General features: G+C 40.2%; 2 long non-coding RNA genes across 2 annotated transcripts in view; both read right to left on the minus strand.

Moving 5' to 3' along the window:
* The window catches only part of LOC116560839, a 167,671-nt gene that overhangs the window by 139,373 nt on the left and 1,233 nt on the right, over positions 1 to 27,065 (minus strand). The window contains exon 2 of the long non-coding RNA XR_004273163.1: positions 26,814 to 27,014. This is a non-coding gene — a long non-coding RNA (uncharacterized LOC116560839). The remainder of the gene's footprint in view (positions 1 to 26,813; positions 27,015 to 27,065) is intronic.
* On the minus strand, positions 1,650 to 22,541 carry LOC116560840. Its single transcript, XR_004273165.1, has 2 exons — positions 22,496 to 22,541; positions 1,650 to 1,720 (listed from the first exon to the last, which is right to left on the minus strand). It is a non-coding gene; the product is annotated as an uncharacterized LOC116560840 (long non-coding RNA).

The raw sequence follows: 27,065 nt of genomic DNA on the forward strand, positions 1-27,065 counted from the left end.
TCTGGCCTGTTTTCAGCACCTACTGGATAGCTTTTCAGTTTTACGAAGAATTCATGCAGAGATAACAGCCCCTTCAGGAGCATTTAGATTTTGGGGTTAGCTCCCAAATTCCTGTTTAATCCACAGTTTAGCTGTCCAAAGAAACTACGACTAGAAGCATAACTTTTTATTCTTAGAAATAAAGCTGCATGACTCAAAAAAAGAACAAATTTGAAAAGGGGAAAGGCTTTTCCCATTCTTTTCTGGACATTAAGGCTGCTTCCAAGGAAAATTCTAAAATGGGTGTTTGCTTTAATAGCCACATGGCAACCTCTTCCAATTTCTGAACACAGAGCCAGCCTCCTCAGCCCACTGCCTCTCTAAGGCTGCCATGCTCTTCAAGTGTTCCCGTCTCTTTGCCACTCACCAGAGCTCCTCGGGAACACACAGTGAGTCTCCCCCACACTTGCATCCCTGAGACCCACCATGCCCACTGGCATGCTATGAAATGTATTTCCATGTCTACGCTGTCCTTCAGTGCTAGAAATGTCATTCACCCAGATGGAAGGAAACGTGAGCAAGTAATGCTTATTAGGTCCATTTTGTACTAGAAATGGGGTTAACATTTTAAATTTACCATCTTAGTTAACTCTCTTTTTACTTCTTATTGTGGACAATTTTTAAACATACACAAAACTGAAGATAATGATGTAAATGTACCTACCCTACCCAGTACCCAACCTCTCACGGACCATTAACCTGTGTCCAATATTGTTTTATCTGTACCCTGTTCTCTCCCACCTCCCTTCACAATGGTTATAATCTCAATCCATCTCTAACTTGGTGGGGTTTAACATCATGTTCATCCCATTTTTGAACCCATACATTTTCCAGGAACTCTCAGTTTTTCACTGAGAACAGCAAGTGTGGCAGGAATGAAGAGCAGGCCAGCTGCCATGGAGGCCATCCCCACCACATGGGTGTTTCCTGAGTGAGATGACTTGCACACACAGTGCAAGGTAGGAGGAAAGAAAAAACCCTCATTAAACAGCTATCACTGACAAGGATTCAAGACAATAGGAGTCTCACAATGAAAACTACCATTCAGTCATCAAAGTTGAAAGCACTGGGGTGGGGGTGTGGGGAATATCTGTCACGAAGGAACTAATACTTTTAAAAGATTAGATGTATTTATGCATCTAATTTGAAGTTTATTACCTCAAAGCATTCTGCTCCATGGTTACATCATTAATCCTAGACTGGCTCAAAGGCCAGAAGTTGGTAATAACCCAAATCCATCAACAATAGAAGGATTAAAATTTGTGGCACATTCATATTGTGAAATGTTATACAGCTACCTACAACTAAATGGATGACTCTTATATTATATTAAGCAAAAACAGCAAGTAAGAAGAATAATTCATTGTGATTTCACTGACATAAAATTTAAAAGCAGACAAAGCTAAACAGTGGTAGAACAAGAGAGAAAAGGAAGGAAATAATCATCCTAGAGTTATAATGATGGTTACCTTTCTCTGGCAGGAACAAAATTGCAATTCCATAAGGATAGGTGGGAAAGGGTGGGGATTTTCAAGTGTTGGCAGTGTTCTATTTCTTGAGTTAGATGGTGGTCCCATAGAAGTCCAATTTTTGTTAAGACTTTTTTATTATTAGATGGTGTATCACTCTGTCACCCAGACTGGAGTACAAGGGCGTAATCCTGGCTCACTCCAACCACCACCTCCTTGGTTCAAGCAATTATTCTACCTTAGGCTCTTGAGTAGTGGGGATTACAGGCACCCACCACCACGCCCAGCTAATTTTTGTATTTTTTAGTAGAGACCAGGTTTCACCATGTTGACCAGGCTGGTCTCAAACTCCTGACTTCAAATGATCTACCTGCCTCAGCCTCCCAAAGTGCTGGGATTACAGGCGTGAGCCATGGCACCCAGCTAATAATGTTTTCTTCATTAATGTATATATATGATGTTCTTTCATGAAAGTATTTTATACTTCACAATGTAAAATACTTAATTTTAAAAATTGCATAATTTTCCCATGAATTGGTTTTATAAAGCTCTAGAGAGAAAAGGAAAAGAAGCAAGTTACTAAAAATATTCCCAAGGCAAAGGCAAAGAACTGTGCCTCCATTCCTTCCTTTAGATTCTAAGTTGCATTTGGACCCTGGGTTGCAATTCTTAACCCACGGTGGATGTTAAATAAATATTTGATGGTGTTGAGGGCTTAAGTAATGGTTTACGTAAACATCAAGAGCTGCTGCTCAGAACATATTCTCATGGCACAATAGTAAATTCACCAGAGAGATTTCACTGTGGCGTGCCTCAGACTGTAGAATATAAAGAAGTCTCATTAACTTATCAAGTTGAAAGAGTTCGGGAGTTTGTTTTGTTGTTGCAAACCCAGTGTTTGCAAAATGAGTATTCTCATATATGGTCAGTGGGTCTATAAAATAGCACATGTAAGAAGGGCAATTTGGCAATACTCATCAAAAGCCTTCAAAATAATAGTTTTTGACTCAGCAATTTCACTTCTAAGAATTAATCATGAAGAAGCCATCATGGAGTTTGTACGTAAAGATTTAGCTATAAGGACGTTGTTTGTAAGAGTAAAAAATGGGAAGCAACATAGTTATCCGACAATATGGGGCTTGTTAAACAGATTGTAGTACACTCCAATAGAATTCCAGGCTGGGCACTGTGGCTCATTCCTGTAATCCCAGCACTTTGGGAGGCCTAGGCAGGTGGATCACCTGAGGTCCGGAGTTAGAGAAGAGCCTGGTCAATATGGCAAAACCCCGTCTCTGCTAAAAATACAAAAATGTATACAGCTGGAACTACAGGCACATGGTGGTGCATGCCTGTAGTCCCAGCTACTCAGGAGGCTGAGGCCTTCAAATGGCTTGAACCGGGGAGGTGTAGGTTGCAGTGAGCCGAAATCACAGCACTGAACTCCAGCCTGGGTGGCAAAGCAAGACTCCATCTCAAAAAAAAAAAAGGAATTCCATGTAGCCATTAAAATTGATGTTGAAGAGAAATATTTTAAAACATGCAAACATGTTTATAATATACAGTTATTTTTAAAATCACGTTACAAAGCTATGTGTATAATTTAATAGTGAGAGAGGAAGGAAGGAAGGGAAGAAGGGAGCAAGGGAAGAAAGAGGAAGGGAGAAAGGCAGAAAAGGAGGAAGGAAGGGAGTGAGGAATGGAGGAAAGAGGAAAGGAAAAAGGGAGGCAGGAAGGGAAACAGGAAGGGAACCAAACCACCCCAAAACTTAGTAGCTGAAAACAACCATTTTATCTCATGTTTTTGTGAGTTGCCCAGGGTTACTGGGTTCAGATGAGCAGTTCTCGTGTTAGTCTTCTATTGATCACCTCTTACCACTTTTCCCAGAACTTTCCTGGTTTTAGCACTGAAAGTTCCATGTCCAGGAAACCCCACTCTTCCCTGGGCAAATGGGACCATTAGTCTTAGACTAACTGCCACCTATGTATACCCAAAGTGACAATGACAATAAGTCATGGGATTATGGATAAAATATATTTTCTTTTACATTGTATCATTTATGATGAAGAAAACCTCATTATTTGCCTGTAATTCGAGCATTTTGGGAGGCTGAAGTGGGTGGATCACCTAAGGTCAGGAGTTCGAGACCAGCCTGACCAACATGGCAAAACCCCATCTCTACTAAAAATACAAAAATTAGCTGGGCATGGTGGTGTATGCTTGTAATCCCAGCTATTTGGAAGACTGAGGCAGGAGAATCACTTGAATCTGGGAGACAGAGGTTGCAGTGAGCCGAGATCGCACTACTGCACTCCAGCCTGGGTGACAGAGTGAATGAGAGTCCATCTCAAAAATAAATGAATAAATAAATAAGTAAAACCTCATTACTTATAAATTCAACCATATATAGCCATTTTAGTTCAGCAGCTGGCTGAAGCTTACTTTTATACCACATATAAGTAATTGAATGATAAAATTGTCTGGAAGATATTTTTAAATCTCACAGTTTGGGCCCATAGTTTCCAGTCTTGTGCCCTGCCCCACCTGAATGCAGATTTGACACGTTCCCATCACCAGCAGCTCACCTGGCAGTGATTTTAAACCAGGTGTGGAGGGTGGAGGACTGTAGACTTAAAAAAATGCCCCCAAAGTAAGTCTGATGTGTTCCCTCTTATGTCTGGTTAGAAATAATTAAAACTTTTTTTTTTTTACAGTCAGTTTTATATTTTTTTTTAAAGAAAATTAGGTTTTACTACTCCATACCAAAGTTGTTCTTTCTTAATTTAAATCTATGAAATTTTGCTTGGTTTAATATGCTCACACATTCATTCCAAACCTTCATGTCCTACAATTCAAGTCCATTAAAGAATAGTGTAATGTTTCAGTCACATGGGCTGACTGTGGTAGGGGCTCCAGGTCTTTTCTAGAGCCTAGCATACTTATTACATATATTCTTCTTTCACCAGTTTGAAATTATCCTGTTTTCGCTATTCATTAGTTGAGCAGCCACAGGCTAGACTTATTTCCTCTCCATAATGAATGTTATAACTTTAATCAGTCCAAGTTGTTGATTACGTAGTCAACTGCCATAATTAAGATGATAAACTTAGCTAGTATAATCCTCTTTTAGCAAACTTCAGCCGTGTTTTTCTCCCTTTCGGAATTGCATGTACTCAAGTACATACACACAGGATTTTATTTTCTGGGAACGTGTCTTTCTGCATAAAATGTTTCTGCCATAAAAGACTCCCTAATGCCTTAAGAGAAATGCAATAAGTGGTGAACGATAAACTGTGATGGAGATGAGGAGAAAGGCAGGCGTAATATTCTGGTTCTACTAGTGAAATAATTGTTTTACAGTATGTGAGCAATCAGAGCCATAGCTTGTTCAGAATCAACTGTTTCTCTTCCTGTGCCAGCAAGTTCTCATAAGTTACTATAGGCCAATAATTTAAAAAACTACCAACAGAGCTCTTCCTTACTAATGAGGCTGTGTAATTCTGACTCTTGTGGCAACGACATGAGTCTTTACATTCAACATTATAAAAATAGAATATTCTCTTCTTCAAAGTTCACGAAAGAATGTCATTCCAGAGGCCTTATTAGCTTCATTGGGGTTATGTTCTTATTTCCAGGGTAGTAGAAGTTTAAATTAGAAAAAAGAAGTATTTCTTAAGTAGCATTTGACCCTCCCTTGTGGAGTTTTACTTTACATTACCATGTCTTATGGATTTAATTTCCACTAATACAGAAAAGAGGTCCTAGCCTTCTGGGGAGAAGCAAATAGAGGAGCTATATGTCCTTCCACATGGGCTATGGCAGGACAGTCTGGACTTGCTCAGGCTTAGCCCCGCAGCCTCCTAGGGTCTCTGGATCAAATCCTCTGCCATTTGCTATTGGTTGTAACTAAAACTAAGCAAGAAAAAAACATACTTTCTGAAGCAAGGAGTACTTTCTCTTCATTTCACAAAAACCTTCTGATTAGTTGTCAGTGGATCTGCCTTGTCCCTTTTCAGGTGGTAGGTTGACACAATGGAAGGGAGAAACGCTTAGCACTAACACACTGAGCTATTTTATAAAGCTTACCTCACACGGCTTTAGACTCTGTAGAACATGTGGGAATCACATGTGAGGAGGAGAAATATATATTGTGAAGAGTGACACAAACTCACTGGAGGGACAGCTAGGAACAAAGAAGAGTGGCTAAAACATCGGTTTCCTTTATAAGAGACTTTCAAAATCAGTTTTCTTTTAATTGATTAAGTTTTAACATCATGAGGTCTTTCAAGACACATATATACCTGTTTTATAAGCTCATATAATCTTAGAGTTTAAAATGATTTTATAGGTCACCAAACTCAATGTTTTACAAATATTGGTATAACCAGCCACCTAGGTAAGCTTGGTCGAAATACAGGTACTCTTGAGCCAAGATATCGGTATTTTTAACAAGCTCCCCAGGTGATTCTGTGGTACGCTAACATTTGAGACTTACTTATCTAGTCTGAGTTTCTGTACTACATAGGCACCTCATGCAGTCACTGACAGACCATCCTCCATTGGCACAGGCAGACAGCTTCAAATAATGTGAAATAATATTGAGCTGCTGGTAAATAATAGAGATTCACACAGTAACATGCACAGTATGCCTTTCTTGCTATGTATGTATATGCCTAATGGCTGCATATGCCTTTTTCCTATAACTAAGCAAATAGAAAACTATTAAATAAGTAGGAAATACATAAATTGCTTTCAGTTTTATCTTGATTTTCAAAGAACATCTGTTACTAAGCTTTTCTAAGCATGCCATACTTAGATAAACAGCAAGACCCATGAAAATCATCCAAGCTTTTATTTACCACACATTTCTAATCAACTTAGATATTCTAACTTATGTAAGTTAGCCTAATAGAAGCCTAAAAAATTGGGGAATTTTTCAATTATTCATCTCACCTGTGAATAACTGTTAGTATTTGGTCTTTAATTCTAACACAGATTTATGTTTAATAACTGAATGTAGTTCTCGACCTTGTTAAACCATGTATGAATTCTGAAAACTATTATGTCAATTACATTTTTGTTAGGTAAACCAGCTATTGTTTATTTTAATAAATGAGTGTGGTTTTTTGAGAAAGGTCTCGCTTTGTCACCTAGGCTGGAATGCAGTGGCACAGTCTCAGCTCACTGCAGCCTTGACTTCCTTGGCTCAAGTGATCCTCCAACCTCAGCCCCCACAAGTAGCTGGGGCTACAGGCAGGCACCTCCACACCCAGCCCATTTTAATAAATGTGAATTTAAACACATGAAACAAGGGCAGGTGTTCTGTGGTCACTATTTGCAGATCTGACAATAGTTGTTAATCATTTCAGCAGAAAGCCCATCTGTGAGTCTACGAGCTGAAAGTTTTCCTTGCTCTTTATGCTCTCTGGCTGCTATTCACTTGTTCCAAAACACCAGCAGACTCCTCAGTGGTAATGCTGCTTTGCAGATGTTCAGAGGCTACATGTATATGTTGGGAAGAACGTGCTTATACAGGGCTGATACTTTGACTCTTTTTTCTATATGCACAAAAGATTCTTATTAATTTTTGTTGCTTTGACATGGAAGAAATACAGTAAAATTTGATGAGTCCCACACCTGGCTTACTCATGGATTCAGTTATGTTGCAAATCAAATCACATCACCAAGTACATGGTGACGTAAAGTAAGCCCTCTCATTGTGATCCAGGAAGCCAATAATGTGCGTGTTTTCTCATCTCTGGATGACGGGTTACAATGGGATTCCATTATCTCAGCACTAGCTGCTTTACACTAGAAGTCCTGGTTAAGGACAGGCTTAGAGCTGAGCCTGATTTTCCTGACGACTAGCTCTTTGGGCTTGCCTTCATATCTATGCAGCAGAAAACCCTATATGCCCGCAAAAGAGCAATGTATTTTTCTGTAACTTTCAAATACGAGACATCTGTTAGCAATACCTGTGTTTCTGTCACTAACAGGTCTTGCCTCTGTCAATCCATCTCCAAGTTGACTTCAGCTGGTAGCCAAGTAAAGTCAACTAGGCTTTACTAACAGCCATGGAAGAGCCTGAACAGAATGTGCTTTCCCTGAGTAGGTGGCATGGCTAGGCTTTCTAAATGTGACCTTCTAGAAGTGGTGCCCAGCTTCTGGAGTATAATGTGGAATACTGACACTCATCATGTAGTTGGGGGTTATAGAGTGGAAGAAGGAAGCACTGTGACAAATCATTAAATGAATGTGAGAGGTGTCGGGTAAGCACAGGTTTATACCATCCCCCAGATCATAATCCCAATCCTGGTGTTATACCTCATATTACACTGGTGAAAGGTAAATTTGAGGGGAAATGTTAGGACTAAGTAATGAGGGTCTCAGTAATGATTGTCCTTTGGAACAATCGTCAGAGTTTGTTTGCGTTTGGTCTGAAATGCTGTTACTCACCACCATTCATTGTAGTATTTTCCTTATTCACCTAAGACTCTTGGTTGTTTAAAAAAAAAAAACCAACAACAACAGAACCTACTGCCATAGTATAGAAATGTATTCTCATGTAGGACATTCATTTATTTGTTCGTTTACTCATTTCTTCATTCGCCTAATCAGTAACTATTTACTGAATGCCTACCAGTTTCCACATATTGTACAGAGCACACACACATGAGTAAGTCCTTCCAAAAGGAACACACAGTGCAGTAGAAGAGACAGAAGTGCACACAGCTAATTAGAGTGCCAGAAGACACATGCTGTAATCAAGATATAAAATAAATACTATTTATGGGAACACAAAGGAGGGAGCAATAATTTAGCTTGGGTGGTTAGAGAAGTTTTATTGGGATGGTAAATCTAAATATAACCTTGATTGAGTAAGATGAAGGTTATACTTAGATGTCAATAGGAAAAGAAGAATGATAGAAAAGAAAATAATTCTAAGTCAAAGTAATAATATAAATAAGGACATTGAACTATAAAAATACATAGGGGTAGAGGGGCAAGACAATTTAATGGGGGAAGAATAGCCTTTTCAACAAATGGTGCTAGGACAACTGGAAATCCACATGGCAAACGTGAATTTGGACCCCTTACTTCACACCACATACAAAATTAACTCAAAGTGGATCATAGACCTAAATTAAAAATCTGAAACTATAAAACTCCTAGAAGAAAATTCAAGAGTAAATCCTTATGATCTTGAGTTAGGCAATGATTTTTAGATACGACACCAAAAGTACAGGCCACCAAGAGATTAGTAAGTCAGGCAAGATCAAAATTAAAAAGATCCGTGCTTCAAATGACACCACTAAGAAAACGAAAAGAACCCATAGAATGGGAAAAAGTGTTTGCAAATCATATATCCAATAAGAGACTTATACTCACAATATGTAAAGAAGTTTTAAAACTCAATAATGAAAAGACAAATTGCCTAATTTAAAAATAAGCATATGATTTAAATAAATATCACTCTTAAAAAATACGTGAATGGCTAATGAACATACAAAAAGATTCTCAACATCACTAGTTATTAGGAAAATGCAAATCAAAACCACAGTGAGATACTACTTCACACCCACTGAGATAGCTATAATCAAAAAGACCAACAATAACCAGTGTTAATAAGGAGGCGGATAAATTGGAACCCGCATGTATTAACTGGTGGGAATGTGAAATGGTGCAGCTGTTCTGGAAAACAGTTTGGCAGTTCCTCAAAATGTTATACACAGTTACCATGCAACCAAGCAATTCCACTCCTAGGTATATACCTAAGAGATATAAAAACATACAGCCCCACAAAGACTTGCATTTTAATGTTCATGGCAGCATTATTCATATGGAGGAGATTGGAAGAAGAAAAGCCTAGAAAAGTAGAACAAGACCCAATGGTGCAAAGCATTGACTGTCACGTTAAGGGATATGATCACAGGAAAAAGATCCCTCTAGCAACAATGAGAAAAATTAACTAAAGGCGTGTAGACTGGGCATAAAACCAGTGAGAAGGCTGGGCATGGTGGCTCACACCTGTAATCCCAACACTTTGGGAGGCAATGGTGGACAGATTATGAGGTCAAGAGATCGAGCCCATCCCGGCCAACACGGTGAAACTCCATCTCTACCAAAAATACAAAAATTAGCTGGGCATGGTGGTGCACGCCTGTAGTCCCAGCTACTCAGGGGTGGGGGGGCATGGGGGCTGAGGCAGGAGAATCGTTTCAACCCAGGAAGCAGAAGTTACAGTGAGCCAAGATCACACCGCTGCACTCCAGCCTAGCGACAGAGCGAGACTCCCTCTCAAAAAAAAAGAAAAAAAAAAAAACACTCAGAAGATGTTTTCATCTTCAGGATTAAGAGATGCTAAGTATCTGAATTAGGGCATTGGTCATAGGGATGACTAAAAATTGATAGACTTAGGAAGTATTTTGGGATAGAAAGTCTGCAGGTGTTTCTTAAAGAGGAGTTCCAAAAAGAATCTTCAGTATTAGCAGCATCACTGAAATAAGTAGAGCTTCCCAAAGTCACTCCTGTGGGAGACCACATTCCATTCCCTTACGTCTTCTACAAACTCTGCACCACATGTGCTGGGTTGAGCTTCTGCAGCCCAGGGATGTACATCCTGAATGTGCTCACTTCTTTATGAAGTTGTTTGTTTTTAAAGGCTGACCTTTATTGTTCATGGTTCTGCATAGGCTCTTGTCAGAGAAATGGAGGAAAAGCAGGTAAATAGCGGTCTAAGTGGATAAGTTCATCAGTGTTTTCTTGTTTTCTTTTGTTTGACTGACAGTGTGGCCTAAAACTTGGATGCCTCAAGTAGTTTATAAAAATATTGCCTGCAAGTAGGAGTGGGAGTGAATTTCCATTGCTATAGTTCTAGGCAATTAAAAAAAAAAAAACTCTATTTGTGTAAAATTAATCAGATTTTAAAATTTCAGAATAATGTAAACCAAGTTGTGTCATCCTTATACACTACCAATAATTTTACCTGAAATAAATTGTAGCTATGAGCTCATGCAAGTGGCTTGTATGAACTTTTTAAGGCATACCTTAAATCAGATCACCTGAGCACTTATTAATAGAGAGCCAGAGGATATGAGAAAAATGATTAACTACTCCCTTGGCAGATAGGGATCAGGGGCTAGAACTGGAAATAAATGGACTCAGAAGAGAAATCAATGAACCAAATCATCTCCCTCCTTCCAGCTGCCAGCTATGGAATGAAATCTTTGCCCCAGGGGCTCATAAACTCCTTTTCTTAAATTAGAAAGTTTAGACTCTATTCCCAGCCAAAAGACACTAGGGATTTAAAATAAACAAAGTAAAAAACAAAATCATTGTGTTTTTGATCCCATAATACTAACAAAGGATGGGAAAGGCTGATAATGCAGTGAATACAACACAAACGCTCCCAAGGTTATAGTCCTCTCTTCATAATCTGAGCTTCAGGCAGTGTGCAGCATCTTGTATTGGATAATAGGGGATTAATCATGTAAAATGCTTGAAAGGTTTGTGCAAAATTTATGGATGTCTAGAAGGCCCCATAAAATACATTTTTTGTCAAACTGAGCTGAAGGTGTTTTTCACTATTACCAGTTGAACATATAAGAAAAATTTGTGGTAAAAGGATGGTGGCCAGCTCTTATTCATCTCCACCAAGAAAATAGGTTGAATTTGTGTTTCAATATTAGGGTTGGACAAAAGAAAGAACTTTCCAGCCATAATATTCCATCTACTGCTGAAATGCCGTATGAAAGATGCTGTCTATCCCTATTAGAGAGTTTTAAAAGACAAATATGTTAGCTTGTTAGATAGATAGTCTATGCATGGGAAGAGAAAACTTATCAGGTGTAAGAAACATGAGTCTATGAATTCTGTCCTGAGAAACTAGAGTGATTAGCTTAAAAATGTGACTGTCACTTGATGTCAGCTTTTGATGTCGTTTCTCCATTATCTGTTTACTCTTAAACTAGCAACTAACCAACTTCAAGATGCAAAAATTATAATTAAAAAACATTGTTTTTTCAAAGATAATGTTCAGATATTGCATAATTACTCCAATTAAAACCCTTAAAGGGATTTTTCTATTAATATTAAAAATCAATATAACATTTGATATCAAAACCTATTTAGGAAAATAATCATGGACAAAGCTCAGAGAATATCCTGGGCAGGGGGCGTTTAGGGGGAGTGTAACTGAGGGAGTGACTGGTGAAACAATGAATATGTAAATCAAGTGAACAAAATAGAAAACAGGAAGTACATCCAACTGTTTTTTAAAATGTAATATATGACAAAGTAAACTTTTCACAAAGGGTGTACAAAGGATTTTTTTTTTTTTTTTTTTTTTAGCTATAGTCTCACTCTGTCACCCAGGCTGGAGTCCAGTGGTGCAATTACAGTTCACTGCAGCTGCAACCTCCTGGGCTCAAGCAATCCTCCCACCTCAGCCTCCCAAAGCGCTGGGATTACAGATATGAGCTACCTCACCCTGTTGGAAGGATTTTTTTTTTTTTTTGAAACGGAGTCTTGCTCTGTCACCAAGCTGGAGTGCAGTGGGACAATCTCACCTCACTGCAACCTCAGCCTCCTGCGTAGCTGGGACTACAGGCATGCACCACCATGCCCAGCTAATTTTTGTATTTTTTTAGTAGAGACGGGGTTTCACTATGTTGACCAAGATGGTCTTGATCTCTTGACCTCGTGATCCGCCCACCTCTGCCTCCCAAAGTGCTGGAATTATAGGCGTGAGCCACTGAGCTTGGCCGGAAGGATATATATATATATATATATACTTTTTTTTAATGATTTTGGAATAAATAGTTGGCAAGTAAGGAAAAACTCATTTAAGATCTATACTCTAGCCTATATAACAAAATAATATTTAGATGACTTTATACATTCGTTCAGCAAACAACATGGAGTGCCAGCTCTGTACTGGGTATGCAAAATGAAAGAGCCAGTTTTTGTCCTTAGAGGCGCTCACGGTGTCATGGGGGAAAAAGGTAAACAGAAAATTACAAAACAGCTTGATCGACAAGGAAGTTCAAATTGCTCCTTTCACTGAGGTTGAATGGCTGAAGAGAATTAGGCAGGCAATCGTAGGGTACAGCAGCATTTAAGAAGACAGATGTTTCTAGCAATTCTGAGTATTCTGTAAGAGAGCACAAAGACTGTGTGTTGGGTGGGGTGGCAGATAGTACGCAGGGGCAGGAAAAGGGAGGAAGTAGGCACAGGAGGCTCAGCAGCAGATCACGAGGGCCTTCTCATCCACAAAATTTGGATTGAATCTTCAAGCCTATGGGGCTATGTGGAAGGAGAATAAGGTAAAGAACTGGCATGATCAGATGTGCAGTTTAGAGAGCTCCCTGCACAACAACATGGCGGAAGTTTCCAACAGAAAAAAGCAAAGTATTTACAAGATCAGTTGGAAGGCAAAGGCAGGGAGACAGGGGGTCAGGGGGTAGGGGGGCAGGGAGGCAGGGAGGAGGGCCTGAATGAGAAGGCAGAGCCCTCGAGATGGAGATGACCAGGGCAGGAGTTGTTTCAGGAGTGAATTTGATAAGCCTAAGTTACCACATCTCTAGCATTTTGATGTGAACTGCATATAGGTGTATTCATCTGAAAAGAGAATTGAAATAGGAGGTAGGTTTGGCAGCAGAAGGTATTAAATGCAATTTTGGATATGCTGAGTATAAAAAGCTTGTGGGGTATCAAGGGGAGAGGTCCATTTACAAATCTTGTTTTTGCAAATTTGAGAGCCATCAATAATATGAATGGTTGTCATTTATACATTATATTTAATTAAATAGTAGCATATACTGAACACTGACCACGTCCTGAGCTGTTCTAGGCTACAGGGATACAGCAAAAACTAACATAGACCAGGACCTGCTCCCACAGGGTTCACACTGTCATGGTGTGGGTGGGGCAAGGGTGGGGAAACAGACAGTAATCAATTATGTTCATATATTAGTGGGTGATAGCTTCTGTGAAGAAAAACAAGGAGACTACAGAGTAACTGTGTACAGGGCCTGGATGGCTTAGGCAAGCGAGTTCCTCAGGACACTGAATGTGGAGAGACACTCACTCTCAGGTGCTCACCTTGCCCTTGCGTAACAGTGGGTGCCTCCTTAAATTCTGTACCGTGGAGATCCTGCTTGCCCCCTCCTAGTCCCAGCCCTGATGAAAGTACCTGCTATTTTGTATGGATAACCAGGGAAGCCTTCATTTAAAGGTGACACTGGAGAACTAAATAACTAAGAAAGCCACATATCCCCGTATGTGGAGAAAGAATATTCTAAGCAGAGAAAATCGTATGTGCAAAGGCCCTGAGGAAGGAGGGTAGACAGTGTGTTCAAGAAAGGTTTCCCAGAAAGCTCACCAAGGGAGAATGTATAAAAGAGATGACACTGAATGACAGAACTTCTCAGAGAGCACAATTAAGGGACAGGCACAGGGGAAAAGCCAAAAAAGAAGACTAGGAAGGACAGGCCATGGAAGCAGGAGAAGAACCAGGTGTGCGTCGCATCACCAAAGCCAAGCGAGTCACTTTCTAAAGAGGGAGCAGTCGATACTGGCAACTACCACAGATACCAGATAAGACGCGACAGAAATTTTTCAGAGGCGGCAGCTGGGACTCTGTGCTGAATTTGGGGAAAACAGATTCTGACTCGGAGAGCTTTCCTAAACTAATTCCACACCTGAATGCAAATTTTGGTGTAAGCGTAAGTAATCCTCTTTCTGGTATGGAGGATCACCATAATTATTTCCATTTCAAACTCAACCAAGCAATGCAGAAACTAAAAATTACAGTTCAATTTGAACACCTTCAACCCAGACATAATAGTCTTATAGGAAATGATTCATAACTAAAGACTTTGATTCATGTCCCAACTGGCTGAGCCCTCTCTCATAAGTAGGGTCAGTTGCTGAAGTAGCCCTTCCCTGTGGGAATACATAGTCTCATTCTCTGACCTTTAATAGAGGTCCCACATAACACACTGGCCTTAGACAATCTGGGAATTCTTCATCCAATAGAATGTGAGCATCCCCAATCTCATCCCCTTGGGCTAGAAGAACAGGCATCATCTATAAACTATGAAGGAACATGAAGATCCAGGTTCAACTAAAACCAAAACTCTTTGCTAGATGGAGTAGTTTTGTTTTAACTAAATTCCAGTGCTCTTAGGAATTTGTGGTTTCATAGTGTCATCACCAAAATTTACTAACTAACCAAAACAAAGTTACAAGTATCAGTGAGTGTGTGAGGTTTAATGGTTTAATCAGAAACGGTTGGGGGGGCGGTGGCAGGGAGCATCACTGCAATGAAATCCAAAAAAAGACACATTATATAAAATCAAAAGAAAGCCGAGGAACATAATATGCTCAAGCTCACACCTGTCCATGGAATAATAACACTGTATTTTAAATAGTGAAAAATAATAACATTTTTCACTGTTCAGAAGGAAAAACCTATAAAATTTTAAAACTCCAAGCAAAGCTCTCAGTTTCTTTTAACATTTGGATTTTCAAGAAAATTGTTTACTAAGCAATGCTTACACATGTATTATAAGAAAAAACACTGACCCTCCTCAGTCCCTCATTTTTCATTTTATTTTTATTTTATTTTTTTAGAGATGGGGTCTTACTCTGTTGCCCAGGCTAAAGTGCAGTGGCCTGATCACAGCTTGCTGTAGCCTCAACCTCCTGGGTTCTACTGATCCTCCCACTTCAGCCTCCTGAGTAGTTGGGCCAACGGGTGAGCAACACCAGACCCAGCTAATTTTTTTTTTTTTTTTCTGTAGAGACAGGGGTGTCGCTTTGTTGCCCAGGCTGGCCTACCTTTTAAAAATAATTTATACTAATAAGTTAACTTTGAAACCAGCTTAGACAGATTTTTTCCCCTCTAAATGATGCTTCTGTGAAAAACATGAATTATGAGCCACACCTGCTGGCTGACACCTGCTTCTGGCTTTTTCCTGCTCTAAAATGGCTGACTGAAATGGAAATGAAGCAGGAATTCATAGTTAAGGGTCAATTCTTGGACCGAGGCCGTGATGAAAGAATGTACTTGGATAAGAAACAGAAGGTCCTTGCACTTGGTCACTTAGAAAGCTTCTTGGTGGTAGCCTAGGCAGTAATTAATCCACAAATCCAGTTGTTGTATGTATATTGTGTGTGCGCTCAGAGCATGTCAGGACAACTTGAGAGCAAGAAGTCTCCAGCCACGTGGTTGGGAAGAGAAAGTGCCTTTTAAAAAAAATAAAAAATAGATATGAGCATTTCACATAGTCAAGTGTTTGCATTAGAGTTAGAGACCAAACAGACATCTACCTCTTTATATAAATGTATTAACATGCCCGAGACTGAAACACCTACATTAAAATACTTCAACAATCTATTTTCTAATGTGTCTTCTTTATTTTACCTTCAAAACCACAAGATAATTATCTGCTTCCTGTTTAATATGTACTGAAAATGGAAATGAATTTGATTTTTACCTGACAGCTGTCATTCAGGATTTTCCTTTAATTGATTGGTATTACTATGGCTAGAACAGCCCAGCAGGACCAGGACTGCAAGTTTTTTTGTTTTTGTTTTTTGTTTTTTTGAGACAGCTCACTGTCACCCAAGCCGGCGTGTGGTGGCACAATCTGGGCTCACCACAACCTCCACCTTCTAAGTTCAAGTGATCCTCCCACCTCAGCCTCCTGAGTAGCTGGGCTCCAAGCCTGGCTAGTTTTTGTATTTTTTAGTAGAGACAGGGTTTCACCATGTTGACCAGGCTGGACGCGAACTCCTGACTTCCAGTGATCCGAACCCCCCTCCCCCTGCTTGGCCTCCCAAAGTGCTGGGATTAGAGGCATGGGCCACTGTGCCTGGCCTGACTGCATGTTTTAAACAAAAACTGAAACTTATGTGTGTGGATTGTTGGTTTAATTCATTTCAGACTGGCTGAGGGTGGGATTTGATGGTCCTAGTGTATCCCCAGCCCCGCTGAAAGTGGAGTCATCGATGTTTTCAGGAAAATCAGAAAACTTATCTTGTGAAATGTCACCATGCTCGAGGCTCTATGGGCAGAGTCTTCCACTTTTCTTCAATACCCCAAACCTAGGTGTACATTTCCCCACCCCGATGTTGAATACACTCTAAATTACAGCTGTGGAGGCAGAAACACAGGTGCAGCCCAGCTGCAGCAGCCATCCTGCCCATCAATCTCTCCGCTTCCGGGCCCAAGAGGTCACTGCGAAGCCACAGGGCACCCTGAGGCCAAGACGTCTCCTTTTTCCCCTGGTTGCACGGGAAGCACCCCAAGACCTCTGAACTTGATGTTTAACATGAAAAAAGGAAAGAGGGAGCCTACGAAAAACAAATCCTGCAAGAATTCTGAACACACTTCTTTCGGCTACTCTCTGCCTAAGCGCAAAGGGCACCAAAAGCATACGCGGGATCTCCAGTGTCCTCATGGCTCACCAAAAGAGGCGGACTCCCTTCCAGCCATTACTTTTCTTAATACGGAGGCGCTTCGGCAGGGCCGGCCAGACCCGTGAGTCTCTCATGCCCTCTCCTTAACAATGCAGCAAGGGGGAATGACAACAGTTAAAAGAGCGGACCACCGTAAGTAAAGGAAAAAGCGCATTTCCATTTTCTTAGACAAAGGGGTTCTGCACCATCTGTCCCTGTCTGGGTGCCTCCGCTCCACACTGAGAGGATTTGCGAGGGATTCAAGTGCACCTTATAGATTAAATAGTCACTCGGCTGCTTAAGCCCGGTTGCCCAGACAATGGCCGCGCAGAGCGCCCCTTCCTCCTTCCTTCCTGTCGAGCGTTCTGCCTGACTACACAAACTCAATGCGCGCGGCTCCCCAGATGCAAGAAGTGGACTTGACCGGAGCTAAAACCAACAAAGGCAGATTCTGGTGGGAGCTGCGGAAGCGCCGGGCACTGAGTCAACAAGCGGGTCTCATTGAAATGCAAATGGCGCGGCCGCGGCCCGGCGCGCCACCTCCCGCCCCTTAACTTCTCAACCCCCGCGCCGCGCCGGGCCCTGAATGGCTCCTTTGACGCGCGGTGGCCGACTCGGGCCGTGGTCGCGGCCTCGGCAGTGGCGAAGGCGGTGGCGTTCGGTCGCTGCGAGCTTTTTTTTTTTTTTTTTTTTTTGCCGTGGTTCTAATTGCCCTAACTCTTCATCGCATCATCATCATCGCCCTTCCAGACCTGCGGGTGCACACGGCCTGAAGCGCAGAATTCCCTGATCCCTGGCCAAGGAGCTGAAAATTTCAGCCTGCTGCTAAAAGGGAGAAAAAAGTTCCAAGGTCCAATTGTGGCAGTTAGTTGTTTTGTTTTGTTTTGTTGTTTTTCCTAAGAATTTACTCACTTAAACTTAAGTACTTACTTAAATCCTGTACTCTTTCTTTTATCCAGCAAGAACCAACTTAAATTTCTTCAGGTGCTAGATGACGTATTTAGCTTAGAAGGATGCTCTGTAAACGTTTAAGTAAAAACAAACCCCGTTTGGCATTTGGTTACTGCCGGTCCTCTCTCTCCACGCCTCCATCCCTTGTTTTACTTTGGCGAGATAATATTATCAGTTTGCTGTTTATTTTGTGCTTTCCCTAAGGTCTAAAGTTAACACATGCCCTGTTAAAACTCCTACAGTACTTTAAAGGGAGAGTAAAGGTGAGTTTTTTCTTTGCAGAAATAAAAAGCTAATTAAGTTTTTTTAAACGATGAGTTACTAGTAGTAATTTAAAACTGAAGCTAAGTGGTATTTAAAAGTCACCTGAAAACCTAAGATGACTCTCTACATGAGCTGTATTTGTCTGCTATTTCAGACTATTAGGAAACAAGGACTGATATAACTATAACAAATATAATTTTAACCTCTAATTTTGTAAGTTTACCATAATATAATAATATTTGAACATCTAATAGTTGTGTAATTCACTTAAATACACAGATTATTTTGCTTAAAAATCAACTAAAGAACATGCTACCATCTTTAATTTTGCATAATTTTTAATTTATTTGGTATAACAGAGTTGAATTTAAGAAAAACTTTCATAGTTGGCATGGTTTAAAGTCAGAATACGATTTTTGAAGGTGGGTCTGTTTTTTGGTTTTTTTTTCTTTTTTTTTTCCCTACACAGGTGTGTGTGCAAACACATGCACACACACACACATTTTGGCCTATAAAAAATATCTGTTGGATTGGGTTGAGCTGACTTGAGTAGACTTAAAGAGTTGAGTTGATCTACAAGGCAAGACATGCAGAATTACCGTAATGGCATTACTTTCTGTAATGTATATCTTATAGTTCTGCTTGCCCATCCATCCTCCCTTATAGAAAGTGAACCTAATTTTCATTCAGGGGACTATCCCTCTCCCACTCACAGTCCAAGTGGTTTATTGGGGCAGACCCCATCCACATACATGGCTCCAGGACCACAGCTAGTCCATAGGAACTCCTTGCACAAATTAGAAAAATGCACCCCTTCCTTCAGGCAAATGAAGCCCAGCACCAGAGCACCAGGCTTGCTCAGAAAATGGCCAGGGTTGCACTTCCTTGTCACTGGGGCTTTGTACACTTCACATCATATGCAGTCCTTCCTGTTTTCAGTGGTAAACATGTGACTGCCATCAGCCTATTCAGTCTGTAGTGGTAAGTTTCAGGAACAGGCCTATGAACCAAGTTGACGTCATGAAAATTAGCCGGAGAACTTTTGCTAAAATTATTAGAATAAAGGCATTCTTGCTTTGTAGTCGCACTGAATAACTCAGGGGTCCCCAGCCCCCAGGCCACATACTGGAACTGGTCCATGACCTGCTAGGAACTGGGCCACACAGTAGGACAGCTGCTCCGCACTGCTCACATTACCACTGAGCTCCACCTCCTGTCAGATCAGCTGTGGCTTTAGATTCTCATAGGAGAATGAACCCTATTGTGAACTGTGCACACAAGGGATATAGGTTGCCAGCTCTTTCTGAGAATCTAAAGCCTGATGATCTGTCACTGTCTCCCATCATGCCCAGATGGGACCATCTAGTTGCAGGAAAACAAGCTCAGGGCTCTCACTGATTCTACATTATGGTGAACTGCATAAGTCTTTCTTTATATATTGCAATGTAATCATAATAGAAATAAAGTAGACAATAAATATAATGCACTTGAATCATCCCAGAATCATACCCTACTCCCAGACCTGTGGAAAAATTGTCTTCCACAAAACCAGTCCCTAGTGCCAAAAAGATTAGGGGCTGCTGGAATAAGTGGTAACATACAGACTTGGGACTGCACTCCACCATCCTGTCATCAATGAGTAACAGTCATCCATAGGAGAGAAAGAGAAGGAGACTGAGTGATTACTAACCATATCATATGAGCACCCAGATACAGCCATATCTAAATCAATCACCTTTTCAGTTATGTAAGCAAATAAATTTTTTTCTTTCTTTTTTTCTTCAGATGGAGTCTCACTCTGTTGCCCATGCTGGAGTGCAGTGGTGAGATCTCGGCTCACTGCAACCTCTGCCTCCCGGGTTCAAGCACTTCTCATGCCTCAGCCTTCTGAACAGCTGGGATTACAGGTACCTGCCACCACACTGGGCTAATTTTTTTGTATTTTTAGTAAAGACGGGTTTTTACCATGTTGGCCAGGCTGGTCTCAAACTCCTGACCTTGTGATCCACCCACCTCAGCCTCCCAAAGTGCTGGGATTACAGGTGTAAGCCACCACGCCTGGCCAAATTCCTTCTTTTAAATAAGTGATTTTTCTGTCATTTCCAGTTTAGTGATTTTTCTGTCATATCCAATTCAAAAAAGTCTTGACCAATAAAATTGCCACAGTAGGAAAAGGTAGATAGCACAGTAAATAGGTATGTAACTGAACTAATGTTGGTGTTTCATATCAGTGTGCTTGATAATTATTTCAGCAACAGGTAAATCAGTTTAAGTCAACTTTTATAAACAACCATTCTATTTCCCCTGTCTTTCGTTCTTCAATATATTATACATTAAAACAAAATATATAAATGAATTATTTTCATTGGGGGTTTGAATGCTTTTCTCTTGGCAGTGCCCATTGTTTAAGACAGTTTGAATACTAAATGAGATGTTCAGACAGAAAGGTGGGAAACTACCCCAGGCATGAATCCCCTTGATATGTTTAACTCTGATTATAAGTGGAATTGGCTTTTAAAAATCTTTTCACACCTATTAAGCAGTCTAATAAATCTGAAACTATACTAGTAAACAAAAGAACAAATCACATAAGTTATAAAACTTAAAGAAAACAGTAATCATTGGATATCAGCAAAATTTTACTAAGAAAAAGTTATACCAAACTACATGTATTTATCATTTGATGACCAACATGGCAGCTTGTTCTTTGTTCCCAGAAATAGTCAAGTGGAAGATAGGAGACGAATCGTTTGTCAGGGATACGGAAGAAATTCTGCCTTGCAAGGAGAAGCTCGGCTGGTTTCTAGGTTTCTTTTAATTTTCACATCTTGTAATTCTTTTCTTGTCGTTATTTAGTTTTTATTTCATAATCATAAACTTAACTCTGCAATCCAGCTAGTTATGGAAGGGAACAAGGAAAACATGGAACTCAAAGGGAACTGTAGCTAGAGCACAGATTCTAGGATACTGCAAGCAAATGGGGTAGAGGGGTGCTCTCCTGAGCTACAGAAGGAATGGTGTGATGGTTGAGATAAAACACAAGTCAAACTTATTAGAGTTGTCCAGAGTCAGCAATGGTGATCTTCTTGCTGGTCTTGCCATTCCTGGACCCATGGCTCCACGGCCTCCATAATATTCATGCCTTCTTTCACCTTGCCAAAGACTACAAGCTTGCCATCCAACCACTGAGTCTGGGCAGTGCAGACGAAGAACTGGGAACCATTTGCGTTGGATCCAGCATTTGCCATGGACAAGATGCCAGGACCTGTATACTTTAGAATGAAGTTCTCGTCATCAAATGTCTCCCCATTATGGCATGTGAAGCCACCACCCTAACACATAAACCCTGGAAGCAAAACCCTTATAACCAAAGCCTTTCTCTCCAATGCTTACAGCATAAAAGTTTTCCGCTGTCGTTGGAAGCTTGTCTGCACACAGCTTGAAGAAGACGTGGTCCAAGGGCTCGCTGTCGATGGTGATGTGGAAGAACACGGTGGCGCTGACTGTGACTGATAGTACAGGGCTCCCGGTGGTGGCGGCGTCCGCAAAGCCTTGAATTTATAATTCCAACACTTTGCACATAGCGGCTATGAACTTTCCCCCAAATTAATTACTATCTTCTCATCTCTTTAGGATGTTGTCACCCCCCTCACTTATCATTCATGATGGTCATTACATTACTTTGAACTGCATTTAGTTGAACCTGAAAAAATTAAATTTTGTTTTCAAAAAAGTATAACAACCTGAATTGTTTCCAGTTTTATCCCAAAGCTAAGTTCCTGTTGCTGTTTTTATTTAAAAATATAAGAAGAGAGGATTTAGATATGAGTGAAAATTAAGAGAAACTGCAATTCATTTTTTCTAGTTCTCGTTCTTTGTTATTATTGGCTACAGTATTGTCATACCTTAGGAGATTAAAAAGAAATGTCATTAGTTCTCTGTTTTGTAAATACGGACTTCTTTTCTTTTTTACTATAATATCTGATCCATCTGCTTTCTATTTTTATATTGTAATTACAAGTACCTCTTCCATAGCGCCACTCTTCCTCTGAAATTCCTCATCTTTAAGAAGAAATCACCCACAGCTAAAACGGCCTCCCTGACTCCCACCTGTGACTGCCTATACTATTTGCTAAGTTTAATTAAATGGAGAATAGGGCCAGAGGTTTGGCAGCTCCTGTAAAAGTATGAACAATGAGTTGAGTTCCTCAGCATTTCATTTTTTTGTTTTTTGAGATGGACTCTCACTTTGCTACCCAGGCTGGAGTGCAGTGGCACAATCTTGGCTCACTGCAACCTCCACCTCCACCTCCCAGGTTCAAGCGATTCTCCTGCCTCAGCCTCCCAAGTAGCTGGGACTACAGGCATGCACCACCACGACCAGCTAATTTTTGTATTTTTTAAGTAGAGAGAGGGTTTCACCATGTTGGTCAGGTTGGTCTTGAACTCCTGACCCCAGGTGATCCACCCACCTCAGCCTCCCAAAGCGCTGGGATTACAGGCATCAGCCACCACACCCAGCAAGTTCCTCAGCATTTCCATACCCTCTCGTAGCTTGACTTCCCGTGCTATACGGGCCAAAAGATGAACTCTACACTTCTCAAACTCCCTTGCAGTGAAGGCCTGTATGAAATCTAGCTTCTGCCAAGCTAACATGACCACACAAAACTCAAAGGTAGAAGTGAACAAGGCGAGAAGATCAAGTCTCCTGGAAAGCAGAAACCTCCAATTCTTCTTGGTCAGCTGTGGCAGAGTTTCTGAAGCTCAGTTCCTAGAGTTGTAGGTTCCAAGTGACAGGAGGCAATGCCAGGAGTGTTTTGCTCAAAAAACTTTTTTGTTAGACTTAGCAAATTTCTTAGGGCTGCTCTACTCCTAGCTGTTGTAGCAACCATTTGGGCATAGTTCTCTAGCCACCTTTACTACCTAGTATCTGCTTGAAACAATTAGAGTGAATCCTGCTGCATAAAGTAACTGGTAACAGAAGTACTTCAGGTGAGGGAAAGAGAAATCTGAGATTGGTTGTCTGACTTGGTTGGGTTTGAAAGCACTGAGGACCTGGTTACTACTGGGAGGGGGCACAGTGATGGAGGTTGCCTAAACGTTTACTGGCAGTCACCAGAATACAGTCACTGGGACCACCAGGATGCTTAATGAAGACAAGGTTTTACAGACCAGGTGGCCACCATTATAGAACAGAATGGAGGAACGTAAGCCGAACTACTTCTAATGGTACTGGAGCATTTAAATAAAGAAAAGGATAACATCAAGGTTCTAAGTTCTTGTTTAAGGCCTGATCAGAGACCAAGGAATTGCTATAATTACCCTAAAGACATTTTATCTATTGTCAGCCATAGCCAAAACTTTTTTTGTCTGACATAGCCAAAACTGAGGTATAAAGTCTGATTCCATGAGTCTCTGAATTATAACAGATGAATTTACATTCATATTAGGTCTCTTATGTGAAACTTTGGATTGCTTGGTACACTGTCAACCCCACCCTTGACTAGAATAGAGATATGTGGGAGGATTTAGCTGCAAGGAGTATCTGAATTGCCAAGCTATACTGCAGTACTTCAGCTTAACCGGCCCCTCCTCTTCTATACGTTGAAGCTGTAACTTTCTTTAAGAGTCCATAACAATCTCAGTTCACATAAATAACTTGCAATGAGTGCCAATTCTTCTTATCCTTCTCTTTTACCACCATTCATTGCCTCAAGGCTTACAACTACAGTCATATTCCAGCATTCACTAGATTATAAAATTAAACCAAAGAGAGAAAGACATAAACACAGTTGTATCCTTTTTCTAATTTAGAACATCAAAAACATAGATAACATGTGTTGTAACAGACTCTAAGGTTTCTAGACAAAAAGAGAGGGTAAATATTTCCAGATCAGGTTGGATAATCAACATGGCTGCATTTGTCAGTGATTGTGTCTTAAACAGTTTGCGCTTACTCCATTTGTTCACTTGCTTTTCTGAAACCTAGACTCCAAGGTGGTTCAGATGCCAGAAATGTCTTGATACAATATATAAGAAAGAACCAAAAGACTTAAAGAAATATCTAGGTTGAGACATATTTTCATGTGCAGTCTGCTTACCCAGTTCCTAAGTATATCTACCAAGAGGGCCTACAGGACACTCATTGAACCTTGACATTACATAATGTACTGGCAAGGGATAAGTAACAACACTTTTTTAACAGGGTGGGGGCTCTCCTTTGTAGGTCAGTAATGAAGGTAAGTAGTGAAGATTTATCTGCTTACTTAGGAAGGAAGCTTTAAATAATCAGTTTATTAAGATTGCCTGTTTTCTAGATATTGGTTTGTTCTCTTCATTTAGCTATGTTTAGTTGGCTTATGAAACACGTGACTGTAGGTATAGGGTTATATATGGGCTCAACGTGGATTTTTCTCCACCACAGCTAAACTATCTTCTGCTATTACTAAGTTTCTAATCTACAAGCAGCAGAAAAATCAATGTTGAGCCTTTAATAGAGCAACCTGACCATAAAATAACTAGGCAGTCATCGGGTAAGTTCACTTACATTAGATCCTTTCATCTTTTCATCACAGAGGGGATAGTTATTGTCCTCACAGATGTTTGTTTTGGATATGGATTTGACCATCCTGCTGCAATTGCTTCTTTATGTAGTAATTTATATGTGTCAAATGAATGCCTTATTCACCAACATGGTCCACTATATACATCACTGCTTCTAATCAAGAGGATAAATGTACTGAAAAATATGCATAAGGCAATGGTCACATGCCCATAGAATTCACTGGTTTCACTATCTACTCCACCCCTAAATAGTAAACCTGATAAAAATAATTGTGGAATGCCTTATTAAAGACTTCAGCCAGGCACAGTGGCTCATGCCTGTAATTCCAGCACTTTGGGAGGCCAAGGTGGGCAGATCAAGAGGTCAAGAGATCGAGACCATCCTGGCCAACATGGTGAAACCCCGTCTATACTAAAAATACAAAAATTAGCTGCGCATGGTGTCATGCACCTGTAGTCCCAGCTATTTGGGAGGCTGAGGCAGGAGAATCACTTGAGCCCAGGAGGCAGAGGTTACAGTGAGCTGAGATCGTGCCACTGCACTCTATCCTGGTAACATAGGAAGACTCCATCTCACACACACCTAAAAAAAACACTTCATTACAGTACTGGCTGGGAGATACTTTGGAGATATATATATCCAAAATATATATCCTATATATATGTGTGTATATATATATATATATATGTGTGTGTGTGTGTGTGTGTATATATATATATCCAAAAGTTGTATATGTATCCAAAAGTTATATATGTGTGTGTATATATATGTATATATATCCAAAAGGTATACATGTGTGTATATATCCAAAGGGGCGTATGTATGTGTGTGTGTGTATACAAAATATTTGAAAGCAAGTAGTCAAAGGTCAAAGAGATACTTGTATGCCAGTATTCATAGCAGCACTCACAATAACCCAAAGATGGAAACAGTTCAAGCATGCATCAGTGGATGAATGGATAAACAAAATGTGGTATATGCCTGGAATGGAATATTATTCAGTTTTAAAAAGGAGTGAAATTCTGATCCATGCTACAACATAAATGAACCTTGAAGACCTTATGCTAAGTAAAATAAACCACATACAAAAGGGCAAATGTTGTACAACTTCACTTAAATGAATAATCCAAAATATGCAAATTCATAGAGACAGAAAGTAGAATAGAAGTTACCAGAGACTAGTCTGGGGAGAGGTGGAATGAGGGAGATATTGCTTAATAAGTGCAAAATTTCTGTTTTATATGATGAAAAAGTTCTAGAAATAGATAATGGTAATGGTTCCAGAACATTGTGAATATGCTTAATGTTACTAAATCATACACTTACAAATGGCAAATATGGTCTATTTTATGTTGTATATATTTTACCACAATTAAAAAATAAATAAATCCCCCTAGAAACCGTAGCAACCTCGTACAAGTAGGGTTGCCAAGGTTCAGACCTCTCGGGCACAAAAATGATTATTGTTTCATCAGGAAAAGAACTCAGGCCAGTGGAGATGCTGAATGAAGCCATAGTAAACATTGAATGAGTAAAGGAGGAAACTATAAATGTCCATCATAAACTTGTGATAAAAAAGAAGAGGCTGGTTGGTTACAGCTGCTCATCATTTTCTTCCTCATTTTTAAAATCAATTTTCATTATCTTAAAATGCTGGCGTTACTTTTATCATCTAATCCCTAGGATACAAGATAAGAAGCTGGGATTGTGACTAAATTGGAGGAGAAATGAACATCACTCAGAGATAGATACGGTGAGTAACTTTTTTACTCCCTTTTTAGGGAGAGGGTGAGAATATATTTGAAGGAGGAATCATTGCATTATGTTTGTCAGGCGCATGTTGCTCTTTCTGTTATTATTTGGATTTTCAGTATGAAAAGAACAAATGAATATTGAATGACATAGGGTTCAGCTGTGGCAGATATTGTAAGTTGTCTTATCCAATTTGCACCCATCCAAACCTTCTTCTAGCACAACATCCTCTATTATAAAGGTTGGAAAACTAAACGCAAAATTTTGAAGACTCCCTTTACCTACAGTTCTTCCAAACAGACACACCTACCTGAGGTTTAGATGTAGAAGTGAGCAGTGTTAGGTGGTGGCCATAGACAGGAGATCAGATCTTCTGGCAAGGACAGTGGCCGATCTGGTTCTTCTGGGTAGCTTCTAGCATCGAGTCCTGTTTCAGTTTTCCCCAGGAAGCAAACGCGGAGACGGAGGTCAGCATGGAGAATGTTTTTAACAAAGCACTCAGGATCAACACCTGTGGAGGAAGGGAAAGCAGTAGGATTGGGCAGAGAGCCAATTAGGATCA

Source organism: Sapajus apella, unplaced genomic scaffold (assembly GCF_009761245.1).
Source record: "Sapajus apella isolate SASKATOON/1434 unplaced genomic scaffold, GSC_monkey_1.0 scaffold27, whole genome shotgun sequence".
Lineage (NCBI taxonomy): Eukaryota > Metazoa > Chordata > Mammalia > Primates > Cebidae > Sapajus > Sapajus apella.